This window comes from Rhinolophus sinicus, linkage group LG04, assembly GCF_036562045.2.
Source record: "Rhinolophus sinicus isolate RSC01 linkage group LG04, ASM3656204v1, whole genome shotgun sequence".
NCBI classification, from domain to species: domain Eukaryota; kingdom Metazoa; phylum Chordata; class Mammalia; order Chiroptera; family Rhinolophidae; genus Rhinolophus; species Rhinolophus sinicus.
Window position 1 is genome coordinate 79,099,276 of NC_133754.1, and position 22,754 is coordinate 79,122,029.

At 36.2% G+C, this 22,754-nt stretch overlaps 1 protein-coding gene across 13 annotated transcripts in view; it reads right to left on the reverse strand.

Annotated features, from left to right (window-relative positions):
* The window catches only part of TENM3 (teneurin transmembrane protein 3), a 2,352,866-nt gene that overhangs the window by 1,201,294 nt on the left and 1,128,818 nt on the right, over positions 1–22,754 (reverse strand). For all 13 annotated transcript variants that reach the window (XM_074329882.1, XM_074329881.1, XM_074329880.1 and 10 more), the window contains exon 4: positions 5,085–5,243. The gene's annotated coding sequence lies outside the window, so the exon portion shown is untranslated. The remainder of the gene's footprint in view (positions 1–5,084; positions 5,244–22,754) is intronic.

Consider the following 22,754-nt stretch of genomic DNA (forward strand, 5'->3'; position numbering starts at 1 on the left):
AAGGGAGTTAGTGAAGGACTTGACTTGCATAAAAAAAAAAAAAAAAGACATCTCTGTGACTAACAGGGCAGTTAATTAGACTGCAGACTTTGCTCTTTGCTCTTTAAGTCAAACCATGCAACTTAAATATATCTGGAGGTAGGAGAGGGTGGTGCTAGTTATGAAAGATTAGGAATCTGTGTGCTGCTCCCTACCAATTGCGAGACATCATCTCTTCATCTTTTTTTTTTTTTTGAAGGTGGGAACTACTGTTTGAGTCCATGCCTTTTCTGCCAACAACGAAACTTCTGGCTATGGCTCCTTATTAAATTAAGATTTTGGCAACTGGTTCTCCTGATGCTAGCCACTGTCATCATCAAATGGCGTGATTTGGCCTTTCTGTTTCTTGATATTCACATTTCCAGGGACCTTTCCCTGCACTCCACCTCAGCCGCCCACTCTCAGTGCCACGTAACAGGATACCCCTACCTAAACCTGCCACTCTGAAATGTTAAATCAAGACATCCTGCTGTCACCCCGAACTCCTTTCCTTCTACCTACCCTGTTTGCTTAGTTATGTTCACTAAATCTACCATTTGACTCCAAGAGGGCCATTGCAGCAGATTCTTCTGTCTTTGCTTCATTTCTCATCCCCATTGATACGGCCCCCCACATCAATCATTCTATGCCACTGTTGTGCAGTCTTATGCTCTTTTGTTCTTATACATCAATTTGGAAAATCCCATCTTGAATGAATACCACCATGTGAGTCCTCCTGCTGGAGAATTATTGGAGAAAATCATGCAGCCCTCTGGACATTTGTACTCATCAACCTTAATAAGCTCTCAGCAATGCTGCACAATCCCACCAAATTTCTTTAGTTATTATTCTTTTCCATTCAATGCAATTTACTTACCTCAACTCCACGACTATGTCTTTGCACGTGACTCTCAACACTATCTTCCTGCATACAGTAAATACTTCCATCTCCCGCCACCAAACCAATAAAGCCTTTCAACATTAGTATCCACTCTTTCCCCTTTCTCTTCTAATACAATAGAAGAGACACTCCTTTTCCTTTTTAAGACCATTTTCTACACTGGATTTCTGGATCCTATCTTTGCCTATTTTCTCAAGAATTTTGCACTTTCATTAAAACCAACCAACAAACAAACAAACAAAAAAAACCCCTCTGTTTATTTCATGTCTTTCCCCTTGTGTATTCCTATTTATCTCCTCAATTTCACAGCCATATTTGGAAAGTATTGTCTGCATTAGTTGATCCTATTTCTTCTTCCATAATTCACTGAACAACCTCCTTTAAACTGGATTCTGTCCCACTCCTCTGTCAAAACTCTGTTGCAAAAGCTACTAAGGCTATTCTTTGCTGTTTAATTCAAGGGACACCTCATAATCCTTATCTGACTGACCTTTTAGCATTTGCTGAAATCATTTCTCCTTTCCTTGACTTCTATGATGCCTCCCTCGCCACAGTTTTGTCCTATTTCTCTGCCTATTCCTTCTCAATCTCCTTTCCCAACTGTTTCTTCTCTACCCAGTCACTAAAGTTTGGAGTTCTTCAGGTTCTTTTTGTTCAAGGATCTTTCCTTTCTTATCTCCCTATGTTCTTTCTTCAAGCAATTTCATTCTCTATCAGGGCTCCAAGTTTCTGAGCTCCAGAACTACAGATACAGCTTTCTTTGCCATAGACATTTTAGATATTTTGTAGCCACTTCAACTGAACATAACACAACTTAAAAACATCATCATATTTCTCAGGCTAGAAACAGGAGAATAATTTTGGCCCTTCTCTTCTCATCATTAACCCATCCAGTCCATTCTCTTTCTTGACTAGCTATGAAATTCATGTATTTGTCTCCATTTTCTCCTCAGACCCCTACAACTTTACCCTTTTCTTTTTTTCTGAATAGGTGTAAAATCTTCTAAATTGGTCTTCCCATAGCCTCTCCTTTTCAAGTCTGTTCTATTCTCCACAGAGTGATAATTTTTAATAGAAATCTAACCTCATCACTCTCTGGCCTAAAGTTCCCCCATGGTTTCTCATCGCTCTTAGAATAAAGATCAACTTTCTTTCATAGGGTCTACATGGCCCTGTGTGATCTGCCCTCCACTCGTTGCACCAGTTTGATTTCTATCTATTCTTTCCTCTGCTCTCTATGCTCCAGACACACTGGTCTCCTTTCAGTTCAACAAGTGTGCCAAGCAGCTCCCCATTTCAAGAACTCTGTCCATGTTCTTTTCACTTCTCAAAATACTCCCTCTTCCTTACACTGCTACCTCAAGTTTCAAGTCTGCTCAAATATTAAACTCCTTCTGTGCCCCTCTCCCTTTCTATGACAATGGCCGCTTTGTCTGATACATGTAAATCAAGGTAATTTTTTGTGCTTTATTTTTTCACATTACTCAGAACAACTTGTAATGATAGCACTGTGTAGGTGTAAGTTTCATGATCCCCAACACCTAGCAACAAAGTTCTTGGCACATAAATATTTGTTAAGTGAAACAATGCTGCTTACATTAAACGCCTTTAACTAAAGACTAAAGTTACTTTCCTTGAGTGTTTTCTTTTGTTGTCATTATTCAGATGCGTTATAGCTTATAACTGAAAATTATTAGAGTGGCAAATCCAAAGTGAGATATTCATTCTCCATAGTGCCCCCACATATTATGGAAATATTGGTTGTAGAATAACGCATCCAGGGTTAAGAATGAAAATTCCAGAGGTAGAGTTTGTGTTTTTGATGCTTTCTACTGAAGAAAGTTGTCAAAACATGAACAGAAGTTTAAATGATAATAGAATATGAGAAACTGGTGTCATCTAAACAAGTCAAGTCACATTCTGAATTAGATGCTCAAATTCCCAAGTAGGCACCATGATTCTGAATTTCAACACACCTCTCTTTTTTCCGGACAGCAAATTCCCATGGCCAGAAGATAATACAATCATTGCGGGGGGGGGGGGGGGGGGGGAGAGGGGGGAGGGAGGAAAGGGAGAGAGAGGTGAGAGTAGATACTTTTCTTTTTAAAACATTTCTGTCCCTAGTAAAAAAGCAGTAGTGTTCCTTCAAGAGTTGTTTTATGTCTGCAAAATTACTAGGAGAGTGTTTACAATGAATATTACTCAGGTAACTTAATTCCAAAAATGTTATTGCAACGAAGAGAACCTATTGTGTTAATGAACTATAGTAGTTATAAAAATACACATTGGTTATAAATGTTGCTCTTGTGGTATCATCAGACAGAACATTCTTTGAATGTTTATAACTTTCAAGGACTTTAGTGTTGTCCCTGCTAAGGAGTGTCATTTTTTTTAATCCATTAATGTAATATTTGTTAAGCAAATGAGGATATTATTTAAATACAGCATTTTCCTACATATTAATTAGTAGCTCAATGATGAACGATTTGATTTAAAACTATGCAGAATGACATTAAGTGACAGGTTTTCTTTTCGTTACAATTTTATACAATGCATTTAACTAAAAATGTAGCTCTCCCTTTGCCCTGAAAGTAAGTTGTTTCTGCAAAACTTAATGCTGAGTTCTGTCAATTAAAAAAGGTGAAGACTTTGATTTTATGTTTAAAATACCAAATAAAATGAACTGCTTCATTGATTATATGTTTCCTAACTTTCAATTCTACTTTTGTTGAAATATAATTTTCCTGTAACGTATTACTCATTTTTAGCTTCCTTCCTCCTTGAAATACTTAGATTGCTCAAATTACTTATCTCCAAAGTAAGATCTATCCCATGTTGACAGACGGGCGTTCCATCTCAGAGAGATTTCTCATGGTGAAGAGTTAGTTCAGCTCAACCCATCAGTGATATTGAAAAATGATATGTAACATATATCTTACTAACAGCAGAAAACTTGCACTGTCTTTATTTGCCAAAGCATTCATGCTCTTGATTTCACGATGGTATTTGCCAAAGCACTCATGCTCTTAATTTCATGATGATATTTTTAGTTTCTAGTAATTTGGAAAAAGGTAATAGGTGACAAAGTCAGGAAATAAAGTGTAAAAATATGGTGTAGAACTCTAGCTATATATAATACCTATAAAATGTATAGAAAGGCACATTTGCATTCCAATAACACCTGTGACATTTAGATGTTCTATAGAATTCCTGCTTTCAATCTTTGCCTGCAGATATGCTGGCATTAGTTCTCTCTAAATACAGTCAGAGACCTCACTCAGAGACTATATGGTGCAGCAAATGGTAAATTTTATGCTATTTTACCTTTTGCAATTCTTGGTTATAAAGTGGTTAATAAAATTATAATTTAGTTTAGAAAAACTGAGAAATTCCGAATTAAAATAAAAACAAAACTAAAACAATACAAAACAAACTTGAAATGACCATGGTTAAAAAACAAAAAAGAAAACTACAGCTTATAAAACTTTTACTTTACAGGATATTCATAACCACCATGGCCAACAATATTCTAACAATAAATATTAGATTTATGTCCTATCTTCTGAAATATACTTGCTTTTATGTAGATGGGTAGGATCTGCTCATTAACACAACAAATATCCTTGATTTCCATTTAACGATCTCACTAGCATACAACAGATTTTCATCCACATAGTTCACCACACACTTGTTATAGATTTTTTTCTGACAACATTTATCTTTCCTGTTTTATGAACCGAAGCTCTTTTACGTTTTCTACCTCTTCCATATAAAATTCTCATAAATAATTACTGAATTTCAAAGGTTCCTGGCAGCTGGACACTTGATAATAGCGATTTCTAACTGATCTTAAAAGAAATATGATGGTGAGGTTAAACCGAAGACTTACAAAACAGCCTGCTTCTCTCTCTCTCTCTCTGCTTGTGACTTGGCATTTGTGGCATTGTACACTTATGCACAAAGGAAAAACCGAGATGTCAGTAACTTACAAAAGTACTATGACTATAGGCAGAGTGCAGAAAAACGTGTGAAGAGTAAAGGTAGATGTTTGACAGTTTCTTAGAAATTATGTCTGAAAGAATGACAGGATTGACTAGAAAATCAGAAAGCAGGTTTCTCCAGAAGACAGAGCGATCAAAGCTTCTGGTCTCGCATGGGTACTCACCACTGCTGCATCTTCCCTGGAGGCTGGTGCTGACCTCCAGGTAGGCCAGCTGCCTGCGGACTCAGCGCCCGGTGCCTAGGCCCCTGGCTCTGCCTGCATGGAGAATGGTGGCCACCAGCCTTCTCAGGAAACAGCTCTTCTCAGGAAACAACTTTTGGCCTGGAGAGAGAAGGGCATTCCTTACACAGGGACCAATAAACCACTATGATCACACTTGCATAATCTACATATGTAAACTTGATTTCTATTGGCAATTCTTATGACTAAACATTTATCATCACATGAGCTTTAAAGCTGTTTTTCCTGGGGAAGAAGAAGAAAGAGGCTAAATTTGATATAGTTGTGCTTTTATAGCTACGCACTATTCACTAACAATACAAATAAAACACTGAATGCATAGGGTTGGTTACAGTTAAATAGCAGATCCATCAAGACGCTGGTTCTGGTCTTCTTGGCACTGGATTTCATTTTCATAGAACAGTCAAGTTGTAGTATTCAACTCTAGTGTAATTGTGTAACGGAGTACATCTAGCCTGTTTACTTTATAACACACATTACGAACTCTGGCGGTAACCAAAAAAATTAAACCTTATGAAAATAATTTTCCTTTATAAGATGATAGATTGTATTATTACTTCCAGAAGAGAGAGGGAGACAACACAGCTGTCTTTGGAAGCTCCTTCCCCTCTCCTGGGGTTCCTTTCCAATTTATAGACACTCTAGGAATATAAAAGTCCCGGCAACTTCTACCCTTTCACTTCTCTGCCACAGGGAAGGAGAAGGGACTTATGTGATTGGTGAATTTAGAAAAAGACTTTAGTCTTCTCATCTTCTTTTTTCTTGGGAGCTGGCCTCTCCTCAGAAAACACATGTTCTTTACTGTTGTCCTATATCCCACAAGCTTCTTCAGGGGCAGGTACTATCCACAGTGGAGGAGGTGGGTGGAGATGGTAGCCACAACTGGGGATACAAATTCAATCCTAGGGGTGTTAACGGTTCCCAGTGTTTTCTACCATGGTCATAGCCTCCCCTTGCCTACCTCTCCAGCCTCATGTGTGTGCTTCTCCTAACATACATCATCTCACTCCAACCAGAGTGGCCTCCTTCCGGTTCCTGGTAACACTGTACTCTTTTCTGCTTTAGGGTCTTTGTACTACCAGCCTCTGCCTAGGAGACTCTTCCCATTGCTTTTCACATGGCTGGCTCCTTCTCGCCTGCAATCCCGATTTGAAAATCTCCTGCTCAGCTAGTCTTCTCAACTACCCTATGTAAATGCCAACCTCTAGCCGTTACTGGATATTACAGTCCTCTGTTCACTTAACTCTAATTTAACTCAGTGTATCATCAGATTTTGGGCTTTTTGTTAGTTTGGTTCCCTCCCCTGGACTCCAAGCTCCATGAGGGCAGGAATCATGGTTGTCTCATGCATTACTACTACATAGTAAATATTCATCGAACACTTCTAGAGTAAATGATTGAAAAGTTATTGGTAGATACAGAATGTTAACAGGTATTTGATTCTTAGGAAATGTTTAGAAACAATTGTTTAAAATCATCATGAAATATTTTTGAAATGAGTATACAGGAACTGTATTGTTCAAATGATCCAGTCTTCACAGATCAAACATAAGAATACTCAGAAAAAAAAAATGTTTTGCTGTGTCATATGATGTTAGCCTATAATAAGATGCCCGGAGGCAGTATGTATTATTTTCCAGCATGTATTTGGGAAATTTTGTACAAAGGAAAAAGTTTTCATAGGAAATACAGTATCCATTGAGTATTATCAGTAAATTCTGACACTAGAGACATTATCCGAAATGTTCCAAGTGGCTAAGTAGAAAACTGAACTGTCAATTGCAGCGTGTCCTTTGAGCATGTGGAGAACACGACCTGTTTTCTGACCATTCAAATGAGTGGAGAAATCAAGCCCCTCACATGACTTTTCCCTTTGAGCCAGCTTTGGTGGTAGGCATGGCTGTGATGTTGGCAACAGCCACGAAGACAGTGGCTGCAGTACAAACAGCACTTGGCAGCCTCAAAATAGGGGAGAAAAACGTAATTCTTAATATGTCACGAGATAGCAAGTTTTGGTGCATGGCAATTTACTCTGCAGATGAGTTTTTAGTAATTACATTTACCAAGAACTGTTTTCTCTGCTTATAATCGATTGTGTATCCTCTTATAAACCGTCTACTTACAGGAAGAATACAACAGCAAGCAGTGTCTGAAAACAAACACAATTTGAAACTCATTACTGAGTAAATGAAAATAAAATAGGGAAGGAATAGTGTCACATTTGTCCATTGAAGACTTGGTCCTGCTACTGTCTCAGATGGCCCAGCCTCAGACTCTGGGCTTTCCAAGGCCACTGGCAGGGATAGAATTGGGGACCTTGTTTGGTACTAGACTGTCTCTGATCTCAGTGAAATTATGGACTGATCAAAGCAGGAAGGTTTACAGGAGATGCAGAACAGACTAAAATCAGGTTGAACATTATCCCAAGGGACCAGAACGTACAAAGGAACTCACAATGCAGTCTGGTTAATAATTCTTCGGAAAAGGAGCCACACAGATGTATTATGCACTTCTCATTCTCTGGATTCTGGTGGGATTTGGTGTTTACCAACCACTTAGAGGAGATGCCAACTAGGAGGTTGTCAAGTTACATCTCAGGAAAGTCTTAAATGTTTTGGAGTAACTCTCAATATGTGCTCAAATGATGTCCAACTAAATTATAGATCTAACAGTAGTTCATACTTTATAGATGCTTATATTATGAACACTGGCCACATTGCTATAAACTCAATGCTTTTTGAAAGTAAGTTATCAAGGCAACAATAGTAAACAGATGGTGATATTATATATATAATATATATCACATAAAATAATAAAATATGTAACATGTAACAATATCTATAATATATACTAAAATACAACTATATAAAGTTGAATATATAAACACATTTTAATATCGATATATTCATAATATAAATAGAATATATAAATCTACTCATGGATATATATTTTTATCATGAAATTATATATAATCCTGAAGGCATTGAGAAATATATATCATTCTATCACTCTGTACTTCAGATTCTCATTGTAGTCTTTTTTTCTCAAAATAGCAGGAATTTAAAATATTTACAAAAATAATTGCATTTATAAAATGATAAGCTTAAAACATATGCGATGCGTTATGATATTAAAAATATATGACATTGGAACTTCTTTTAGAGAATGCATTCCACTGCATGATTTGTTATCCTGGGTAGACACATACGTGTACATACACAGAGTACCTTAGAATGCTTCATTTCCAAAGTATGCATTCCTGGAAAGATTCCTGCCAATAGAGTGTGGCAGTGAGATATTTGAGCCTCTCAGAATTTGGATGCATTGCCAGCATGTAATGGAGATTAAAGCTAAATAAATGACCCTATAGTCAACCTTATAGAAAGGGCTATATTTAGCTTTTAGGGTAATGTTAACTTCACTGTGGTATTAGTAATCTCATCAACTTTTTGTTAGGGATGGATAAATAACTAGCTTTTAGTATGTAAATTACCAACAAAAAACGTTTTGCAGAAAATGGGTCAGGTTAGAGATGTAAATGAGGACTAAAATGTCTCATTAGGTTTTGAATTGCCTTTTTTGTTGTTGTTGTTTTTTTCTTTCCCTAAGCATTATAAATCTTGCAAGCTTTTGGGGTAATTTTCTTGCTTGAATAAGCTAGTAAGATCTTTTCCAATAATAAATGAACTAAAATACTTCTCAAAACTAATTCTGCTTGAAAAGATAAAGCAAATTAAATACTGAAGTATACTTTATTTTAAAGTCACTCACTATTTTTTCCTAATATTTTTAGGTAATAAGTTGTACAGACCACATGTGCAGGTTCACAATGGACATAGTGTTGAGATATAGAGAGCTATCTTTCAAGGCTCTCATTTAAAATCAACTGCATACTTGCAGGATACGTATCAGATCTTGGGCCAAATTGTTAACTACAGAATACATCCATCTTTTGTGAAGGAATAGATCTTTGACTTAGCACAAAGTATCTCTGGTTTTCTTCTGACAAGTTCTATTTGTACTTTCCATTACTAATCCGTATTTTCAGAAACAATACCATGCAAAAACATGATCTTGCTCACAGCACTGCTCTTCTGCCAGATTACAGTGAAATGATCACTGCAGATGCAAAAGCAAGGCAAAAACCGCTTTCGATCTTATGAGACACTAATAAACCAATGTCAGATCGCACAAGGAGACTGTCACTAGGCAGTTTCACATGTCTTACTTTTACCACACTGGTTTCTCTTCTGAAAACCACTAATGTATAGCAGTCTAAATTAGCCTTGTGCGACAGTGTATGAAGTGTTTGCTGGTTGCGTGCATCTGTCACAGCAGCACCAATGTTTAGGACAGTTTAACATATCAAACTCAAGACAGGGGTCTGAATTTTTGTCAGTCTGAAAACTGCAAGAGGGAAATAGTAAATATGCAACTATAGCAACTACCTATATTTAACTAGCTTAAAAATCCAAATGGATAGTGGATGGAGGGAAGGGGGTTTGATACAGTGTGAGGGATATAAATGATAAATGTCTAACTATTGCATTGTTTTGTGCACCTGAAACTAATTAAAAAAGCCAAATATTAGAGAAACCCAATTTTAAAAAAGAAAGAAAGAAAATCAATCAACCCAGTATCATCATTTGGTTTGTGTCTATGTTGGGCCTAAGAAGGAAGAAATGAAGTCAATGGTCATAAAACCACGTTAGGATAGCTTTCTTTTAATCGTCAGCAACTACCAAGATCCCCACCCCCAAAGAACATCAACTCTTTTCAAAATACCCACTGCATCATTCGCCTGCCTCTTTGTACATCTTACCTGAATATTCTGCTCTAGCAGCCTCTGTTATGTTTGTAAAATGAAGCCTTTTACAAAATTATAATCTGTATATGTACATCACATTTTCTTTCAGAATAGGCTTTATTGTTTCATTAATTCTCCACATTAAGAAAAAGATTGTGATGCAAAATTCTTCATGAAAGTATCTAATTAAAATTGGTCTATGCTGCCTACTAAAGTTTCATAGGAATATCAAAATGTTCTCACATGTTTGAGCAAAGGATAAGTGAAGGAGGTGACAGCAGATTTCGAGGCTGTTCAGGCCTACTTTCAGTGGGTTAAAATAATAGAGCTACTCGGGGGTTATGTAGCTGTTTCATGTTGTTTATTTTGAAGGAAGATAGTTACTTCAGATAGACAAGACAGATAGTCTGAGAGAGAAATATGAGTCCTGACATGTATTTATATGGTCGACATACTGCCAAGTCACCTTTTTTTGCTCACTACTAAAATTCTATTATCTGCCTGCCTAAATCTTGCACAGCTTTTCTTGTCTTGCCATAGTCCCCTGGGTATTCCTTCCACTTTTGACCTTGGTTACATATTGAGAATGACCTCAAATCCTCTCTCAGTCTGGCCAGTCTCCTTCAAAGAACGACCTGCTTCACGAGGTTTCAGGAGGAAAGAAGACACATCATCACCCCTATACTTTTGGTTACAATTACCCATTGATATCTCTAGAATATGCACAGAATTCAATAGCGTATTTTCATGTATTTAGAGTTAATAATAATGGCTAAAGTTCACTGAACTCTTACCATGTGCCAGGCGCTCATTTTGTCTTCTAAACAACCCATGCAGTAAGCAACATTATCCACCCCACTCTATAAATGCAGACAGCAACACTTAGAGAAGCTAGGTACCTTGGCTGAGATCATATAGCATGTGGTGGTAACAGCACGTGAATCCAAGGATGACGCCAAAATCCGTACTCTATACAATAAACACAGTGTCTCTGTCAGGCCCATGCTTCTTATAATACATTCTAGCTTCTAACATGTGCTGTCACCTATGTAAGGGGATCTAATGACAGAAGAGCTCTGATGCTGTCATGAAACCAGACCAGTATGTCTCTGCAAATAGCACCCCCATTCCCAGGTGGTATCTGAGGGGGCCCTTTTTTCCCCTGATACAAAGGTGACCATGAGCTGGAACCCATGTTCAAGTAGTAGTCCTTCATGCTCTGTCATTTATATGATTACCTAAAGGCTTTTGGAATATAATTATATGTCTTGGTAAAGTCTTGCCATAATGAGTTCAAGAAATCCGTTATCCATAATAATACCACAAAATTACTTAAATCTTTACAACATTCAGTTTTTACAAATAGGACCTCATTTTGTTCTCAAAGTAGCTCTAAATTAGGCAGAACCCATATGTTATCCTATTTTGTCAAAAGATTAAGAGAAAGACTGGAAGAGAAATTAATATTTACTTAGCATCCACTATTTGGGAACATTAAGTACTTTACCTAAAATTTTCCTTTGAATTCTCATGCCTTCCCTATTGTGTTCAAGTACATAGTCACATTTTACAGAAAACATAAATAGTTCAGAGTTTAGTTAACAGCTTGTAAAGAGGGCTAGAATCAGAATTAGAAGCCGGATCTCTTTCCAAGACCATCCTCTTTTCCTTATAACTCAAGTTCAGTTGACAACACTCATTCAATGCTTACATATGGCCTATGTCATTCATTACATCATGCATAGGTAGGCATCTTATTCCTCTACACTGGTTTTCATTTTGTTTATGGAAAGAACCGTGTTTTATTAATATTTTCCTTGAATTACTCACAGCATGTACCATTTAAAGTATGCTTAAAAGGCCAGGTTAATTTAAACATCTGTGATTTGAATGTGGTCTGAAAATAAAAGAAGGCTTTCTTCATTTCTACTTTCATTCATTTACCCAGCAACTATGTCTTCCAAGCAATTGTGGACATATACTATATTCTTAGAAACACCATTCATTCCTGGGTAGTGACTCCTTAGATGAGCTATTAGGAGGGTCACCATTTGAACTCATTATATTATCCAATGTCTTCTGAGGCTCAGAGAGTCTAAAATGACTTGTCCAAAGTTTTGACGAATAAGCAGCAAAATCAAGCCTAAAGACACATCTTTGGACATCTCTCTGCACTGTACCTCTGTATAAACTAGTGTTTCTAGTTGTTATCTTTTTGTATATGTAGAAGTATAGATCTAAAAACTTGTAGGATACTATTTACTTAGTAAGCAGCCATTAAAATATCATGATGATAAATGAAATTTTAAAACATCATGTTAATTATCAATAACAAGTCATCAGCAAGATGATTAGTTAGAAGAAGAAGAAACATCAATAGGTTAGTGTAACTAAAAAACAATGGGCTTAATTCAGAAAACACATGCTATTTTTCTCACTGGTTTAATTGGTGTATACATGACCCATTATATTTTCAAAGTATTAATACAAATCAGATTTTTGCTCATGGATTTTATAACATTTCCCCCTGCCTCCCCCATCCAGTTGTTTTATGTGAAACATAATATTGAAAAAAAAATATGAAGGCCAGCTGCATCACAGCACATAGCATATAATGGGCAAATACTAAATGTTTAATAGGTGAAAGAGAACTGGCCAGGTAGCCTCATTGCACTGGTTGAACTGATCATTGCATAATATATAATAACATGATAAAAGGAATTATGAAGAACATATATATTTTTAGCCATGGATCTATATCCCAAAGGATCATAGAAAATATCTGACTCTTTCATCTCTACATACCCAGCATCAGGTAGAGAACTGGACCCAAGTTAGACACTCTATGCATATGTGTTGCATTGATGAAAGCTCCCTGCTCACAAGCAGCTTGTAATCCAAGAGAATAGATACATGAAGAATGTTTTTCACCGCTTTTCTCAATTCTGGCCTCAGTTCTTAAAATGATGGCCAACTTCTTGCAAATAATTGGGAGGAAGCTTTGTTTTTTCTCTAACTCACTTATCTATCAGGCGGACAAGTAACCCAGCCTCATGTGTTCTCCGGGATCCTGTCTGCCCATAGATTCCACTCCTACTGAGGAGGATGGGGTTTTCCAGCCCCAAGGGCAGGCCACATACCTCTACATCTGGCCACGGTACGCACTGTAATTGTAACTATTCCCAGTCACAGAACTAAAAGTCTGCATCTGGGGTAGGAAATAAGACGACGACCATGTGGGACTCAATTCTAAGTCATGTTCCACCTAGCATTACCACTTAAATCTTATTTGCATCCTCATCATCTGGTCCTTGTACATATTTCTAATTATTTTTCAGAATGCAGAATGCAGAGTAGATCACAGGTGAGTGATGACACTTCACTCAAACCTCAACAGAAGATAGGATATGTGCTTGAAGTTGTTCTATTTTTAAAAATAGGCCAATGTGATTTTGTTGCTCAGTGGGAAATCTTGTCATAATTGTTTATCTAAAAGTTTGTTTTTTTCCCCCAAAATTATTTTTGACTTTTAACTGCTAATGTTTTAGCAATAATACTGTTCAAGATCTCAGAAAACATTATACCTTCAAGGATCTTAAGTTCAAATCTGTCCCTTCCCAACCCCACTCCAAGGCTGAGTTGTACATTAACTTGAACTATTATGCCTTATAGTTTTTACCTATCAAATTCCAGGAACTGGTGATTAGGATGATGATGTCATCATTTCTGGGAGTCAGTTCAGTTACAGCAGGAGAGAAAATGGGAAGACCACCAGATGGGAAGTCAGGAGCTCTGGCTTTACTTTACCCCTAGGTTTATGACCTTGGCCAAGTCATTTAATTTCTCTAAGTGTCAGTTTCCTCATCTGTAAAATTAGGATGTTAGATTGTCTTCTGGTTCTAATGTTCCGTTGTAGGAGTTTCCCATTGTGTCATAGGAGACTGGAAATCTCTAATTGTTTGAAAGATTGTGTTGGGAGACAGATTAGATTGTAAGGGATTTTGAAGCCTTACCTCATATAATGCTGTTAGTTAATGACTTTTTATTCATAGCTTTTAACAAAATTATCCCACTTTTTGGAGTGCTCCCTTTTCAGTATAATTTTTTTTTCAACCAAAAGAAAAACTAGACAAAACCCATGCATAATACACTATGAGAAGTGATATTTTGACATTAGGTTTAAGGCAAAGAAATATTCACCAATTTGCTCAAAGAAATATTCAGGCAAAGAAATATTCACCAATTTGCTCAACACAACAGTTGCTAATCAGAGAATAAATTTGAATCATACACCATGTTTGAGTGAACTCAAGACATTTGGCTCTGCATAGGTCATTTTAGTAAGAGAGATGAATAGGAACATTTTTATAGCTCTTCTGTCTGATATGCATATGCAATTTCCAAGTGTTTCAAGCAACTCTCATATTTTGCCTTTATTTTGTCCTCATGGTGTTTCTCCAGACTATAACTTTATTTTTGTGTATGTATTATGATACAACTTAGAATTGCATATTTGTAATATGTTTGATTTGGAACCACGTAGACCTATAGTAAAATAATAAAAAAAAAAAATGTCAAATGAGAACCTCTTGGTTTAAATCTCTCTAACTTCATAATATTAATAAATCAACTAACCATTTTGTGACTATAAATGTATGTTTTCAGTTCAGTTTGAATGCAAGAAATCCATGAGCTCTAAAGTAGTTTAAAAATTGGTAAAGACTATAAATGAATATATGACCTTAAATATAACAGTATATTGATGTTCAAATATTTGTAAAACAAATGTTTTCATTTTCAATTTAAAAAAAAAAAAGTGAACAAATTTTGTAGTGTCTTGGCTTGGGATGAAATGTATCATAAATTAACTGATACAAATGAAGGGAAACTACTATTTTTTTTATTTTACAGGTGGGTTTTTTCTTTGTTTTACTTAGTGGCAGGTTTTCAGAAATGAGCTAAAGTTGTAAAGTTATAAAACAAGGGATAGGTATATTTGTGTCCATCTTGTGACGTACGTTAAGGATTTATCACATTTTGATGATTCTGATTAATAGGCAGATATACTCGGATTCCTTTCAGCAGACTGCCAATGCTTATAGATGTACTTCAAAGTGCATAGATGTACTCGTGGAATCTCCACCCTAGCAGGCATCTGTGTGTGTGTGTGTGTGTGTGTGTGTCTAAGTGTTTGCATGTTTGTGTACGCATGCTTAGTCACATGCATTGAGAGTGTTTAAATTCTACACTGAGCTTTTGTATACATATACAGAAGAGACAAGTATCCCTTTAATAAACAAAGAATTAAGAATTAGGGAGCACAGACCTAGCTGGAAAGAGCTAGACTGATGAAAGTTCAAGCTGCCTTCACACCCATCAGCGAAATTTCCCTTTAAAGCATCTTATCCAATTACTGTCTTTATTCTCAGCTCTCTAGAAATGGTGAGGGGAAGAAAAGAGGGAGAGGGAATTTCTTTCTGGAAATCTGTCCTTCAGTCTCTGACAGGAATGTACAAGAGCTGGTAGAAGTTCATGTCCTACTAATGGAAACTGGGTTTTGCTATAATGATTTCTATCTGAGAACTTACTGGTTGTATCTGCCTGGTGTGTATATTGCTATATTCCATACATGCCTCCTGAATCTGATGCTATCCGTTCCTGTGTTCCCCACTGATTTGGTCAATAGCATCCATCTGTACTTTCTTTGGGATGGCTGTCCCATTCTCTAATCAGGTTTATAAAAGGTACATAATTTTATTATAGCTTTTTTATGTTAGGCTGGTGCAAAGGTAATTGTGTTTCTTACAATTGTTTTTAATCTTTTAAACCAAAATTACTTTGTTTTCCAAAATTACTTTTGCACCAACCTAATATACGCTTCTACTTCTGCTACACAAACACCATAGAGAATCAGTATTTTTTGAGTAATGAATCTACAGAAATGTAGATTATGTATTTGAAATTTTTACATTTATTTACTTTATTAAGAATTATTGTTACCAGAGGGTAAAGGGAGAGGCGGGTAGATGAGGGTAAAGGGGATCAAATATATGGTGATGGAAAGAGAACTGACTCGGGATGGTGAACACACAATGTGATGTATAGATGATGTAATACAGAATTGTACACCTGAAATCTATGTAAATTTACTAACAATTGTCACCCCAATAAACTTTAATTTTAAAAAAAGAATAATTTATATTCATGTTTTGCTATGATCAAAACTCATGTGGCAAAGCTGGAAACTGTCAATACCTTTAGAAATAACCATTTGAACAATACTTATTTCCCTTTGAGGCTGTGTGGTGCATAAAGGAGAAAAGTCATCATATATATTCAAAAAAATTAAAATAGAAACATATAAATGACTCAAAAAAACAGCTTTATATGGCAACTTTAAAAACTACTCAGATGTTTTCTGTATGAGTATGCTGTTTCAAAATTACTTAAATTCTCAGGTTTAAAAGGCTTGTTATATTTTGTACTTAATGGTTACTTACAAATAATTGTCCTGACCTTTAACCTATGGAATTTTTAACTGCAGTGCAGTTTGTATGCTTAAAATATTGTAGTTTAAGTCTATTTCCCCCACTCCAGGCCCAAGTCATATCTGAACTTGAACCATGTCTTATAGGAAGTTAAGACACTCACTCACAAGTGTTCCTTGGGGAGAACCTAATGTTGTCTAATGTCCCTGTTCAAAAGAGCAAACTTAAAACAAGATATCACATTGATCCAGCCATCACTGGAAGCTTGGCCTTGTGGAGGCAAAGAGAACTAACTGTCTGTCAGGAAGGGGAACCTAGTCACAACATCCATTCACACCCCTCACTAGCAAGAGACAGACCTTCTCTTGTCACCAGCTCTGAAGGTGCTCGCTTCACTGACACCATGCCCAGCAAGGAGAGGGAAAGGCTGCAGGGAACGAGCTGATGGCCACTCTCAAAGGACAGGGGAGGAATAGAAAGTCAGGAAATTTAAAATAAATAACACAACTCACTTTCTGATGTAAAGTGCCAAAGATTTCAGAAGGGAATGCAAATCCAGCACAACAGACCTTTGTTTCTTTCTCTCATATTTTGACATTCTGCTAGAATCACTTGATAGCACTTGCATTAAGCTTCATTTCAGATTCTTATCCCAAGTCAAACTACCAGAGGCAGTGGAGTGTGACAAAACTTTCCAAAAGAAAAGACCAGAATGAGTGCTTTGTTGATTCTTCATTCATTCTGTTACAGAAAAGACCGATTAAAAAATGAAAGGTCACGTTAAAATCAAACTTCATGCTAATAAAGTATTTTTCTACTATTATGAAAATATAGAGTAGGATTTCTAATTTTAACAAACTCTCCAATTATTCTTGTAATTCAAGTGACCTAGTGTGTGCTTTTTCTCCACCACAAATAAAGCTTCCCAATCTAAATACAAATGACAACACTGTTAGCTACCAGATTATCAGGAGTAAACCATCAGATTCAGTGAGGAGGATTTCACGTGGCACTGAGGGAAGCCGTAACCACAGTACAAGCTTCACACTTGCAATAATTGTGCAAATGCAAACTTCTCACAGAAATTCTAAATAGCACATTCTGAAAGCATGAAAGTGTGTTGGAAGAGTGATGCTAAGTGGCATGAAATATTTTCCATAGAGTGACATCGAGGATCTAAGAACAAAGAAATAAAATCCAGAAAACAGAATGTTAAATTGTATTTCCTATTTGACATTGCATTAGAGATATTAAGAGCGAGAGAGAGAGAGAGAGAGAGAGAGAGAGAGAGAGAGAGAGAAAGAGAAAAAAAACAGGAAAGAAATTAAATTTCTATTTTCACAGGCAATAATGTGTTGCACAATTTGCAATTAAAAATAAATTAGGCACAAAATCTGCAACAGATTGTTTTTAAACTTTCATTAAACCTCTTGAGTTATGCTGGTAGATGTAACGTGCTAACAGAAATGCTAGGGTTGAAATGAGTTTCTGGCATATGAAACAAAATTATGTCTTCAATCTACAAAAATCTAATTTACAGCTTAGCTGATTGGATGTAGCATTTTAACCCCATTTTGGAGGTTTAAGAATGGCAAGTGCCATAATCCTCTGTGTATTTTGATCACTAGCACACAAGCATGTAACATACTTTGTGTTAGGGGAACCTTTATCCAGGATGCAAAGCTGATGCTGAATTATAATCACATTAAAAAAGATTGCAAGCCTGTGGGTATTAAGCCTTGCACTCTCAAGCTTAGCCAAGAAGATTTAAGTAACCTACTCTGGGACCATAGAGATGATCTGATAAGAGTATTCTAAGACCTTGAAGCTTATATGTATCAGAAGTTTTGCATTCAAGGTCTCAAACATTAGACCTTTTGAGTGCTGATCAAAAGTATTTCTTTGCAAGTTCCAGCAATGACAGTTACAAGCAGATGAAATTCATAAGAGAAAAAGAGAGGGACAGACACAATAGTTTACCCCTAAATAAAAGAAAATCATGAAGACCTAAAAACAGCTTCTGATGTCTTAGATGTTATTTCAGAATACTTTGCTTCATTTGTCTGAAAAAGATTTGTCAGATACTTCCGCTACTCGATTTAAATAACTTCAGTTATTTAAATGACAGATGCCATCTGTATCATAAAGCAGTTGACTATTTTGCTGAACTTTTTTTGTTCCAATGAATCAGTGAGTTATTTATAGAGCAGGTGCTGCTCACATTCAGTCTCTCATATGAGATACAAAAATAAAATAGAGATAGAGTTCAGAATTTATTTTACATACTCTTTCATAAAATGATCATTGAACATTTATAAATTAAACTATGGTTCAAGAATAACATCAAATAATCAAGAAATACATAAATATTTCTCTATTGTGGATATGAGTGAATAAAGATACAGATGGTGGAGGGTCTCTAGGTGATCTGGAGCACGTGTCTTGAACCTCACATCATGCATTCTCTCTTCGCTCTTTGGTAATCAGTGAAAACTCAGGGAGCTGGTTCCCTTACATTTGTATCCTTTTAATTTAAAATGATAAAGAACTACAATAATTTTACAATTATATATATATATATATATATATATATGTATACATATATTACATATATATTATATACACACACACAAACATATATATATATATATATATATAGAGAGAGAGAGAGAGAGAGAGACAACAAAGTGCATACACATTTTAAGAAAGAAAAAATAAACTGTATTAAAATTGTAATAATATGTACCAATAACAAGAGATGAATACAAGCCCTGTGTATACATGTTTTTGACACCCCCCACCCCGTATATGTGTAATAAGTAGCTCTAAACTGTTTCTTATCATCTTTAGTATTTGTTTTGCTGTTTTACAATGTTATGTTGGGTTAAGGTCTTTAGGAAGCAGTCTGCCATAATTCCCACATCCTTTGCTTAGGTGGCAACAATGTCTTGGTGCAATTAACCCTTTGAGTATTGAAACTACATATTTATATAGCAGAAGTGGCAGCTTTACGAGAGAACTCATCATGATAAAATTATAAGTTTCACCTGAATGCATTATTTTACATGAGCACAGCATCATTCATCTGCCACTTCCTGCCCATGACACAACTTTGTGAAGATTTTCTTTAGTTTTCTCATGTCAGTTTCTTATGTGACTGTCTAAAACAGTTTAGTTTCATGTCATAACAGGTATTTCATCATGGGTTTGCCTTTTGTGGGTCATAAGAAAATAGGTAAAACTTCTTTAGTACATATTCCTTCATCTAGTCTTGCCAAATGTCTTCTCTGGATTTATCTCTTTGTGTTGATGACAGCAGGCATCATTTTGTTTTTTTTGTTTTTTTTAGACATCTAGCAATACATGATCCTCCTTTTTTCTTGGCTTCCTGTAGCCAATGTATGCAAAGTCTCTCACATTTATTTCTCTTTGTCCATTCTGTTTTTAAAAATTCATCTCTCTGAGTTCTCATCTATCCCCAATTAATTCTAACAACAAATGACCAAACTTCTTAAAACAATACTTGTCTGTTATTTCCTTGCCCTCAGGCCTTCAAAAACTTCTATCTTCAATATAAACCTAAAATTTTTAATGGGTTATATAAATAACTCCACAAATGGCTTCTATCTTTCATTCTACCTTCATCTCCCACATGTCTCCCAGTTTAAGTACCTTCAGCTTAACACCCCTGTTTAGCATCCCATGAGCTGGGTTTACCTTTTCCTACTTAGGGTCTTTTGCTCACAGGGTGTCCATTTACTCTCTTGTTCTTATTGGATTAATAGTCCTACTCATCCTTCAAGGTAAACCTCATTTCCCTCCTTTATTAAGCAAGACCTTTCTGGCCTGTGGAAATTTTTTCTTTCTTTAAACTTCTAACACTTGCTAAATATATATCATGATAGACCACTAAAGCAGAGATAGAGTCGCTGGTCACTGCCAAGGTGGAGTCCTGGAATCGGAAGCAGAGCAATTTTGCAGGGAAAAGACAAGCCAGACAGTCTGGTTGTATTTACTCAGCGCCCCTGGCTCTGATAGGCCTGGCTGCTGGCTGAGCCCTGTTCCTCATGAAGCACTCAATGCAGCTGACCTTGGACTTGTGAGATTGTATGGGCCTAAAATATATATGTATGTATGTATATATATATACACACACACACACACACACACATACATATATATATATACATATATACATACATATATGTGTGTATATATATATATATATATATATATATATATATATATATAAATGTATATGCTTAAAAATACAAACATAAAACTAATATATGTAAAATATCCCAAGAGCTGGTAAATTTGGTCTTTGTAATATTTTCATTACTTTTGAAAACAATTTGCCTATTAGATTTCTCACTTTTTAATGACTTTTCCCTGTTCTTGCTGATTACCAAGGAAATACCATGTGTCCCCAAAAATAAGACCTAGCCAGAACATCAGTTCTAATGCATCTTTTGGAGGAAAAATTAATATAAGACCTGGTATTATATGATATTATATTATATTATACCCAGTATTATGTTATGTTATATTATATTATATTATAAAGACCTAGTCTATAGTAAAATAAGACTGGGTCTTATATTAATTTTTGCTCCAAAAGATGCATTAGAGCTGATGGTCCGGCTAGGTCTTATTTTTGGGGAAACATGGTATAGGCAATGGTGTATTAATGATTCATGGCCAAGTTACTTCAATAGAAGAATTATAATAATACATTCAATTCATGCAAACATTTTTATTTATTGTGAATTTTCATTCATTTTAATTACTTTACTATGATACGGAATTCGACCTCCAAGTTAAGAGATCACAGAGCTTTATAAATTCATAAAAGTCTTGTGCTTCTATAAGGTCAACCACTACCCCCAACAACCCTATTAACTGAGATAACCTTACTTTGCCTTACTTTCCTTGCATCATTAAGAGCCTAACACACACACTATGAGCCAAGTGCTTTGCCCATATCACCTCCAATCCACACCATCAGCCCAAGAGAAAGTTAAAGTCATTTTATAAATGAGCATGTAAAACCTTCCTAAAACTTGGGGGTTAAGCTTAGCACCAAAAAGCTAGGGTGTGGCATTACCAGATTCCTGCCCAAGTCTGTCAGTTTGCAAAGTCCTCCTTACCCTCCACCATGATGCTTCCTAGTTGTCCATCGCTCTCCATTGTTACAAGTCTCTTTCTATGTCTGTTTTCTTTCCTTACTTTTACTCAATTATCTAACAATGAAAAAACATTTTCCCAATTCAATAATAAGTTCTTTTATGTAATCATGTACAGCTATGTCTCTAAAACCCTGGATTTTAGGACTAGTGTCAGAATTAGAGAAATAGAGATAAAATTCCAGTTGAAGGAGGAGCAATCGTACTTGAGCCATGTAAGTGTTGAAAGTCAAGGCCTTCTGGGAATTGTAGGGCCTGAGGCCAAAAGCACAGTGCTCCTGGTCCCCGACCTGCCCCGGGATAGAAAAGAAGAAAACTGGCCATTGTTCTGTCTTGGTGAGAGTTTGGAAAGAAGCGAGTATGGGGGGCTGATTCTCTATGTGAGTCTCAGATCATTTTGTCATTGACCTGGTTCCTGCCCAGCTACTGGTCAGAGAATATAGGATCATTAAGGCCTGAGGCTTGGAACAGCAAGCTGGAAGGATCAGGGCCTGTGGGCCGTCCAGGTCAGAACCACAGGACAACACTGAAAGACAGAATCACCCACATACACAACAAAGACAGAATCTTAAAATAATTAGAAAATATCAAGTCAGAAGGGCCAACTCAGAGCTGGAATTCATGAAGAAAAGTCAGAAACGGAAATATGAAGAATGGTTCAGGAACTTAGAAAAATATCTGCATCAAAGAAATAAGTCATTGCCGCAGACAGAGCTTTGACCTTGAACCAGATTTTTGTTGATGCCACAGAACTTCTGATAGGAAACCATAAGTGACACGATAGCTTACTAAGGACATTTACAGAGGATCCTCAACCTTTGCATCACTTGAGAATCTTTAAGGAATATTTTTTACAATACTGAAGCCTGAGTATCACCAGAAAAACTAAGTCACGACCTGGATGGGGTAAGAAAGGGGGGTGAGGCAGGGCATGGCACAAATATTTTTAAAAATATTTCTAATCGGTTCTAATTTTTTATCCAGACATGAGAACAATCACTAGGATACAAGGTCATTGGAAGCATCCAGCTGAAGCAAAGACACAGTAGGAAATGGGGAAGCAACAGGAGTTTTTGGTAAGTGCACTCCCTTTATTAATGGAATCTCAGGT